The sequence below is a fragment of the Gasterosteus aculeatus genome, chromosome 11 (genome assembly GCF_964276395.1).
Source record: "Gasterosteus aculeatus chromosome 11, fGasAcu3.hap1.1, whole genome shotgun sequence".
Classification (NCBI taxonomy): Eukaryota; Metazoa; Chordata; class Actinopteri; order Perciformes; family Gasterosteidae; genus Gasterosteus; species Gasterosteus aculeatus.
In genome coordinates, this window is record NC_135699.1 from 542,381 (window position 1) to 552,087 (window position 9,707).

Consider the following 9,707-nt stretch of genomic DNA (forward strand, 5'->3'; position numbering starts at 1 on the left):
TTAGTTTATTCAGCAACAAAAGTCAACGTCCTCCACTCTAGAGTCCACTTGGTACGTCCACCAAGCCGGATTAGAAGAATGGAGACACGCTTCATGGCCGCCATCTTTCAAGGTTCGACGCACACGTTTAAGTAACGAAAAGCTCTCAAATCTGCTGTCGCTCCCCCACACACCTGCATTACTGCTACTACATGAATCTATATGTACCTACAAATGAATGTAGTTAAGAAATAAAGGACATGCAATCGTTCAAACCATCCATATAAGTATTGTACCACGATTCCCCTTTACAGTATAAACAAGTTAAAACACCCTCATTGAGTGACAATAGGACGAAATGTGTCTGAGCATGTAGTGGTTCCTTGATAGTCCCAGAGTTCCACAATACCAAGACCCATTTGACCCTATAGAGAGCTGCGCTCCATAGATGCTGGTTACTTGTTGTTCCTAGGGTCTTAAAAAGTAGGCTGGGAACCAGAGCCTTCAGTTATCACGCTCCTCTTTTGTGGAACCAGCTTGTACTTTCAGTCCTGGGGGCAGACAGTCAGCTCATTTCAGATAAAGCTCATAGTTAGGGCTGGCTCAGAGCCCAGACCAGCCCTTAGTTAAGCTGCTATAGGCCCAGACTGCTGGGGGGCTTCTTAGGACACACCGAGCTCCTCTGTGTTTCTACATGTTATTACTGTAGAAACACGCTGCTGGATCCTTCTAAGAAAACAGAAACATAATGGATTGTTAGTTGATTATACACACATTTTAGAAATGGCTCAACAACTGCAGAACTTGGAAATAAAAAGATATCTTGTAATCTACAGTATAACATAATGACTTTAGTTTAAATGGTATAGAGCACAGAGTGTTTCATGAATCCAAACATGAAAATATGCTGACTGGTCATAAACCAAATGGCGTGTATTGACAACGCATGGGGAAATGCTGCAATCATCACGCTCTTGGAAGCCAAAGACAACGAGTGGATTTATGGAATTACTGCATACGTACAAGTGAAATCACACGTGAGAGGTTTGGCCTTCAATGAGAAACGAGAGCAGCGCATTCTGTACTCACACATGCAGCCACGCACACACTGAAACACACAGTAGAGATAACAGTGGGATGCTGTGCACTGTAGATAGCTAAATGACTTTAAGAATATACCTTATAGAAACCTCCCTAACCCTAAAAACAAATGAGTCAACCCTCTGATAAGACACCACGACCGTGAAGGGTTGGAGATTATAATCCTACAACAGCTCATGATGACAGTAATTAAAACCTTGCGCTCTGGGAATAAAGATGATATTAGCTAGAAGGAGGCCTTCCTTTGGAAGCCTAATCAGTCACCTCCTTAAGCAGCTTAGTCCCGCCCACATGACTTGGTTCCCCGATAACTAGATCACATGACCGTGTGACCAGTTGACTACTCCCACGTGTGAGCCTGCGTGGCTGGAGGCCCCATACTGGTATCAGCCATCGGGGAATGTGTAGTTTCAGTAGCGCCGGCGGTCCTTATCGCCGCACAGCATTACTCAAATGTCCCAGCCGCATCGTCCCCATCCATCCACGTGCATTCCCTTTCCTGTTGCTATGCCAATAATGTAAGCTGCTGATAATTCCACCCAGAGCTGCAGACGATGAAGTTGGGATCACGGGCCGACCCCCCACCAGTCGGCTCTTTGCCATCTGCTCAAATGTACCAATAATGTGTTGTTCCTGCTCCTCACTGCACAGGATCCACCCACGTACTTTAGTGTTGAACAGGAAACCAACAACGCTCAATTCCAAGTTACATACCACCTCTGGTGTGTCCATCACCTCAAAACATCTGTAGCAAATAAAAACGGGTGTAAGCAAGCAAACCCCTTCACCACTTATTGCTCCGCCGATCCACTTAAACTGGTTGGAGGCTCCTGCTGCGACTCAGCTGTTAGTAGGTAGCAGGATTAGCGAGTCAGCAGAAAGGACAGGACCCCCCCCCACGCCGGCCAGCGAGGGACAACGCTCCAGTTGTCTTTTTTTATTCGTTGGTCACAGTGCGTTGGACATTTTTATATCTTCTTGCTTTGTTTCTTCTTCTGGTTTTCTACGTTTTTTCGCCACATTGTGGTCAGTAAAGCAGTTTTTCCATAACAATAATTTGCCATACATTGACTGTCAATTCAAATCAAAACCCTAATTCACAATCAGAATTTGGAATATAATATTGAATCCATAAAATTACAGATGTTTAGCTATTGGCTCCTTCACCCCGACGAACCCTTAAACTGTTCAATTGTGTTATTCAACAGCAGGTGTGTTTTCATACAGTGTTTCCTTTGATTTGTAGCTTATATTCAGACATGTCTGTTTTACATTCATAGACAAAAGGCCCAGGTCAGTTTTTGAAATATAATTGTAATCTGAATCCTCTTGTCTGTGAATTTTGTTGTTTACTGTTGAAGTTGTTTGGGCAAATCAAATCGCTTTAAATTAGTTTGAGTGAACATTGAAAGCAAATAGAAGTATAAAAAGTAACCTGTCTGCCTTACAAAGTTAATTGAACAAGATGCTGCGTTGGGGCAACTTAATACTATATTTGCCTCAATAAAGATGACGACAAACCATTTCAAAGTACTTTTGATTCCCTGTTTGTGCAGCTCAGGATGTCAGTAATACTTTGCTATCGGCCTGTACAACCTAAAATGTCTTGTTAGTGTTGTTTGACCTCTGTCCCCGACCCCGAGGACGGCCTCTGCTTCCTGCCTGGCGTGAGGGATACATCTGAAGAACAGTCACTGGCTTTAGTTGGTTCAGTTTTACTTTGTGTTTCCCTGCCTCTTGTTTTCCTAAGAATACTTCAAATAGTTAAGCAAGTGCTATCATAGGGTTACTTAACTTATAACGTTATTATTCAGACCTACTGATATACTTTAAGTTAACAGTACTTCAAATATTGCATTTGATAGTCACATCTACTCAGGTGCATAAGTGCACAACACTTCGAATATTAAATTGGAGGAGCTTGAATTGTGTTCCTTTAGATTGAAACTGAACATTTTCTGACTCAGAAGCTTTGCAGCTGGTTGCTTTACTATTTTACATTTTCTCAACTTACAACTTACTCCATTCTAAACTTAAAAAGTGGGCACTGCTTTGACTGGAAAACTCAAAGAACAGCATTTAACCATTTTTAAACTCAAAGCATTTAATTACAAGTAAACCGAGATGTTCGAGGGTCGCCCCCGAACTGATGCAGTCAGTCAGAGGAGGGCCGGTCTCTGCTCTGAAAGAATGGCGAAGGCAGCTCCAGAGTCCACGCCGGGTCCGGCTCTGAAGCAAAGCGGATGCAAAAGTACCGACGAGAGAGGGAGGAATCCCCGCGGGATCGCAGAGTCAGATTTCAAAGTTAAGGCCCTTCAAAGTGTCATACATGAGCCAACTTCCTCTAAAAAAAAGTCCATTTCTGGTCAATGATGGCATAATAATTCCTCAGGGACTCGGGGATAACCAGGACATTCTGATGTCCCATTTTAAAATGAAAGCCTCTCAAAATACATTACACACGTTTCTCTTAAATCCCATTCACCAGCCCTAACAAACTAACTGGTGACCTTGAACGCACCAGGGAGACGTCACATGCCCCGGGACAGGTTTACGGACCTGTATAAATACCTGTAGGTACCCTACAAGAGCAGCCAGCGGCGCCGGCAGTGGTTGTGAGTCACATGACGCAGGCAGAGACGTCTGTTCCAGTTCAAATTGGTTGACAAAAAAAAAAGAATTGTCTTATCAACCAAACAATTCGCGACCCCCCCCTGTTGAAGACCTCTGGTCTAGATGAAAAGTACCATGGCTCCACTAGCTGCTGCTCCCCAACATCAGTCTGACCACAGCGTCTGTCAGTGTTGAAACTACATTTCTCACTTGATTTGGCGTAATAAGTCCTTTCCAACGTTAAGCCCTTATTTCAGCGATGCATCAATCACTACCGATGATTACTGTCACATTGATGCACAGAGAGTCGGTCATGCTCTTCCTGGTATGTTTTCCTCCTCACAGCAGTATTGTAATTGTAGACAGTTCAGTGGTTTTTGATGACCATCTACTTCTATTTTAGTGGCTTCACACACCATTTCACATGTGACATGCCTTCCAAAATAGAAGGGAGCATATCCAGAGCACATTGTTACCACAATCTGTGAAACCACGTGAATAAAAGTTTTCCACCAATGCAAACCCACTTTGACTCATATTGAATTGGTTACATTATGTAAAGGAATCTTTTAGTAACTGTTGTCTGGCAGCTGTCCATCTCAAACCCAGAGGTGGTTTCTTTATTCTCTGTATGATGTAGACTAGAACAGCACGAGTATGCAATGAAAGTGACAAAGGGTCAGTTTGTTGGAAGTGACACCTTGGTATACACATACTCGACTGGTTGAGTGTCTTCATGGGAGAGGTTTCCCTGCGCTGATGTGAGGGTGTTGGGACAGAAGACGTTACCTGTGTACAGTTTAAAGCCATCTGAGGCAAATTTATAATTTCCCATTTAAGGCTATACAAAATAAAATGAATTGAATTGAATTTGAACACTGAAAAACGTGTAGTTGAGTTGCCACAGCGTGCTTACTTCTTTAGAACCTGCGCTGCCACCGCGGAGAACAGGGGGTATACCAGAGGTAATAGCAAACATCAAGACTGAGCGTCATAGGCACCAGCTGCTGGCAGTCCAGCCATGTTGACCTGTCCCTCTTAGGAGCCAACTGACCATGTCAATCTTTCCATCGGGGGGGGGGTGATATTAAGCCTAACGCAGCTGTATTAGCTACGGCGCATTGGCGATGGCCTCCAACCACAGGTAACCATCCAGAAACCCAGCGGTGAGGTTAATATGGAAACCAAGAGTTTAAACCAGCACATGGCCACATGTTCTTTCATAAGCCCAGTAGCCTTCCTCTCATTATATTCCCTTGCGTAACTACTACACAGACGAAACAATAAAAGAGGGTTGACGTCACTGAGCTATTCCACCATTCCACCCATGCAGCTCCACACCCACTGCAGCTGAATGCAGGTGTTGACAACAAGCCTGTCTGGAAATACAGCATTGTCCCTTCAGGCATCAAACACTGCAGATCAGGGCGTTTTTAGGCTCACCTGAGATGCTGGTTTGGCTGGTTGGAATCATGACCAGGATGATTGTACAGACCCAAAGTGTGACGTAGCATGCATTTGTAAATGGAAAAGCAACAATAGAAGGTGTTAAGTGTATGGAGATCCAAAGGGCTGGTAGTTTTAGTTCTATTGAAGTTCCATGAAGTGCAGGATCAATTATCTATTTTGTGCCCAACAATTCACAAATATATTCATAGATTTACGAATGCACGCAGAAGCAGCCATCCTGTGCAGGGATGCAGCGACCCTCTACTACCCGGCCCACAATACGTATGTGTGTACATATGCATATATGTACAATAGGGCTGCAACCAACGATTATTTTGATAATCGATTAATCGGTAGGGCTGTCACGATATCACATTTTTGTTGTGCGATTATTGCATTATTGCAACATTTATTGCGATATTATTGCAGTTTTCAGATCATTTTTATGCCACTAATAACATATGACTATATAATGGCATAGTAATAAAAGTACGCTATTTCAAAGAACAAAGAATGTGTTATTTGTCAGAATAGTTAAACATTAGAACCGGAATGTGAAAAAATATATCAAATATAAATAAAACCAAAAAAATAGTGCAAGGGACACGGAGCGGGCGAAGCATCGGGCTCCGTGCGACGCGGCCGGGTTCCAGAGAATGTGCCGCTCGGCCCCGCTAACAATGGGCCGGCCCGGGAGGAACGCAGGACGGCGGTCCTCCCAAAGAGGCGAAGGAGCAGTCCGGAGGAACCGACAGTAGTTCAGGTTAAAGACGGGCGGACGGTTGTTGTTTTAGGGGAGATTTTGGCTCAGTTGGGTTCACTGCTTCTCTTCACCTGTCGGTGTCGCTCTGTGTGCGTGATCAACTTAAATGTTGGTGCACCGAAAATTATTGCACGCGATTTCATATTTCATATTCCAGTCACAATATGCGATAAAATATGATATCGCACATATGTAATTTTATCGCATATTGCGACTGGCCTGTTAATCTGTAGATTATTTCTTTGGTTAATCGATTAATCAGATAAAAAAAACCAGCATTAAAAAGCGTTAGTTTCCAACCCTTTATTCTAAAAAACGCAGAGAGCCTCCACATCTTCCGCCGCAAACTAAAGACACACCTCTTCAGACTCTACCTCGACTAAAAGACTAACTAATTGTAGCACTTAAATTGTACTTGTAACGTCACTCATCTATAGCAAATTGTAAATTGGTTTATTTGAGGAAATTGCACTTTCTTGTTTCTTGTCCTCCTGAGTTTGTACCCTATGGTTGAATGCACTTATTGTACGTCGCTTTGGATAAAAGCGTCAGATAAATGACATGTAATGTAAAACAGAACTGCAAATTGACAATGCAAAAATACTTCAGTACGGGTTGCTCCTTGAACATAATAATTTATAATTAAAAAAAGGATTTCTTTAATGTCAGAACTTGTTCTCTACACTACACTCACAGACGCACACACACACCCATGTTCACTTGAAGCTTATTCATTAAATTCTTACCATTGTAGTGCAAGTTAAGTAAATGTATACGCCACATCTAAGTACAGCTAAACAATTGTGCGATGAGATGAATTTAAAATGCTATTTGTAAATAAATGCATTAGAGGCTTCTTAGTTAGCCGCGCTGGTTTAATGGATCACCGTGTGTCTCCCTTTTCAGGCGTAACATCAACTACCGTACAACCCAAAGTTTATCAGCAAGCGCACTAGTGATAGAAGTGTGGAAGTGACTGAGGAGCTTCAACCTGAAGCAGCAGATGCAGCTCCACCCAACCCAGAACGTCACGAGGTTACGGAGCAGCTCCGCTGATGGAAGAGAAGATGTTTTTGCTCATTATAATACAGCCATCGTTAATGGGGATTGTTTATTAGATTCAACTTTAAGAAAAGTTATAAACTCAAGAAAGTTGGTGTCAGCTTGTCCTGGCTGCCTGCATCTGAATCTTCTTCCCCAAGGCTGCTGTTGACTGAAGTTAGCCAACACAAGAATCTCACAGGACTTCTTTTTAGACTTTTGATTAACAGTCGTCTTTACTGTGTCTGCATCAACCATTACTGTAATGTTTCATTTAGTGAATATGAGCCATCTCCGATGCGTCTTACCAGCATGATCACAATGTTGATTTGGGCTCTCAGTCTATTTGCCTGCAACACTTATAAAGGCATGGTTGATGCACAATGTACAGGCACAGGACAACTTTGAGTCACTGGTACCACAAGAGCCCACAGGAACGCACACACACTATCATACTAATTAAGTCACACACACAACCAGCGTCTACACAATTAGAAGCAACCATTGCCCAGTGACTGGAAGTCATCTCATCACCTGCCAGCTGTTTGGAGAAAGAGACGAACATGCCTTCTTCTGCACACTGTCTGTTCCTTATGTGGGAAACAGATGTTGAGGCCTCTGGGTGATGATGTAACTGTCAAGAATTGAAGCTGAACTGTTTTGTGAGGAAAGGTGTCTGAGAGAGTCCTTGTTCTGCCCCTTATGCTGATGATTTGTTTTTCCGCTGTTAGGCCTGTGTGCACTCTGTATAGGTGTGTGTGTGTGTGTGTGTGTGTGAGAGTGTGTGTGTGCATTTGGAGTGATAAGCAGGTTTACAATTGAAAATGTGAAGCGATATGTGAGTCAGCAGAGGATGATTTTCTGAGTTTGGTTGAATTGTTTTTCACCTACTTGGATAATTTAACTTAAGTAGTCTTTGTTTGTATTACATTACATTTAATACATTTAATGTATAAAGGACTGAGATTTTAAAACATTTTACAATTAAGCACTTTTTAATTATCACAATACATCTAGTAGTCACTAAAACGTTGTTTTATCCATTAGCTAACTAGAAACACAAGTTATTATATTTAGAGAGCAGGCTAGCAGGATGGAAGGAAGAGATGTTGGCCCTCTAAATTGTAATAAGATGATTGTATCAGTCTTAGTTACAAAGAAAATGGCGACGGCAACCAAGATGGCAACGGACAAAATGACCACCTCTGCTTTAAAACAAACCAATGACATCACGGGGCCCGTGTCCACTTCTAATCCATTTGGTTCTACTTATCATTGCGTGTTTGAACAGTGTTTCTTCCAGGATCTGGACAAACCTTCTGTGTCGTATACTGGTAGTTTGGGATTAACCTCTGTGGGTTTGACCTTCAACAACTACTATGAGGCGCTCAAACGGTCTCAATGAAACTATCTTCAATAAAGCTTGTATCTTTTGTACCATATAGCTGCACGTGTGGTAAATATTATCTTGCCTTCGGGCTGGTAAAAAACACTCAAGTCAATACTGATACTGAGCTGGCAAGCTTTCACAGCCTAAAGTACATATCTGTGAGACAGTACATACAGATCCCTTTTGTTTCCGGCAAAGCTCAATTTGCATTGCTTGGGACAGGCGTCATGAAAGCAGGCTGAGCTGATACCGTGAAGCCAGTTTTTCACAGGAGCAGAGAAGAAGGTGGGGTGATTATAGTATGTAAGGAATGTAGCATGACTGGTGTTACGTCCACTTAGCTCCCCAAGTCTGATTTCATCGACTACATCGTCAAAAGGGCCCTGCCTTCCAGATCTACCCGGGCGTGGTTCTTCAACCAGCGCATACGCTGAACCAAGCAGTCGCTGAGATGGGACGGTCTGACCTACGGGGGAACATTGATATTCAATTCAATTCATTTTATTTTGTATTGCCCGAAATCGCAATTCCAAAAAATTCCAAAGTGGCCTTTACAGTCCATTTACAGTCTGTTCACATGAGACATCTTCTCTCCTGTAGAGCTCTGAACTTCTCATGAAGGATCACTACTGTTCCCCTCGGCCCTTCTGAGACAAGTTATAGAGAGTCAACTGGCTCCAGTTTAAATATAAAGTATTTAATAACTAACAGAAGTAATAAGTAATATAGTTACAAAGTGAAATAAAGTATGAATATGTTGCCCTCCTGTCAGTGTCAAATAACAGCAGCGGACACCTTACATACATGTACAAGTTTCAATGGTGGTGTCTATACAACGTTAGTCTCCCGTCAGCCGTTCTTCTTCTGAGACTTAGCTTGTTAGGCTAATGCTAATAATGGCACTATTTACGACAGAACAACTTTTTAATCTACCACTGCCAGTAACTAAGAAGCGGAAACAGTTTTCTTGAACAGTGTTTTATACCCATAAGAATCTCACCTTAAATACCATCCATCCATCTTCAGCCGCTTATCCGGGGTCGGGTCGCGGGGGCAACACCTCTAGCAGGGGACCCCAAACTTCCCTTTCCCACATCTACCAGCTCTGACTGGGGGATCCCAAGGCGTTCCAGGCCAGTGCAGAAATATAATCTCTCCACCTAGTCCTGGGTCTTCCCCGGGCCTCTTCCCAGCTGGCCGTGCCTGGAACACCTCCCTAGGGAGGCGCCCAGGGGGCATCCTCACCAGATGCCCAAACCACCTCAACTGGCTCCTTTCGACGCAAAGGAGCAGCGGCTCTACTCCGAGCTCCTCGTGAATGGCTGAGCTTCTCACCCTATCCCTAAGGGAGACGCCAGCCACTCTCCTGAG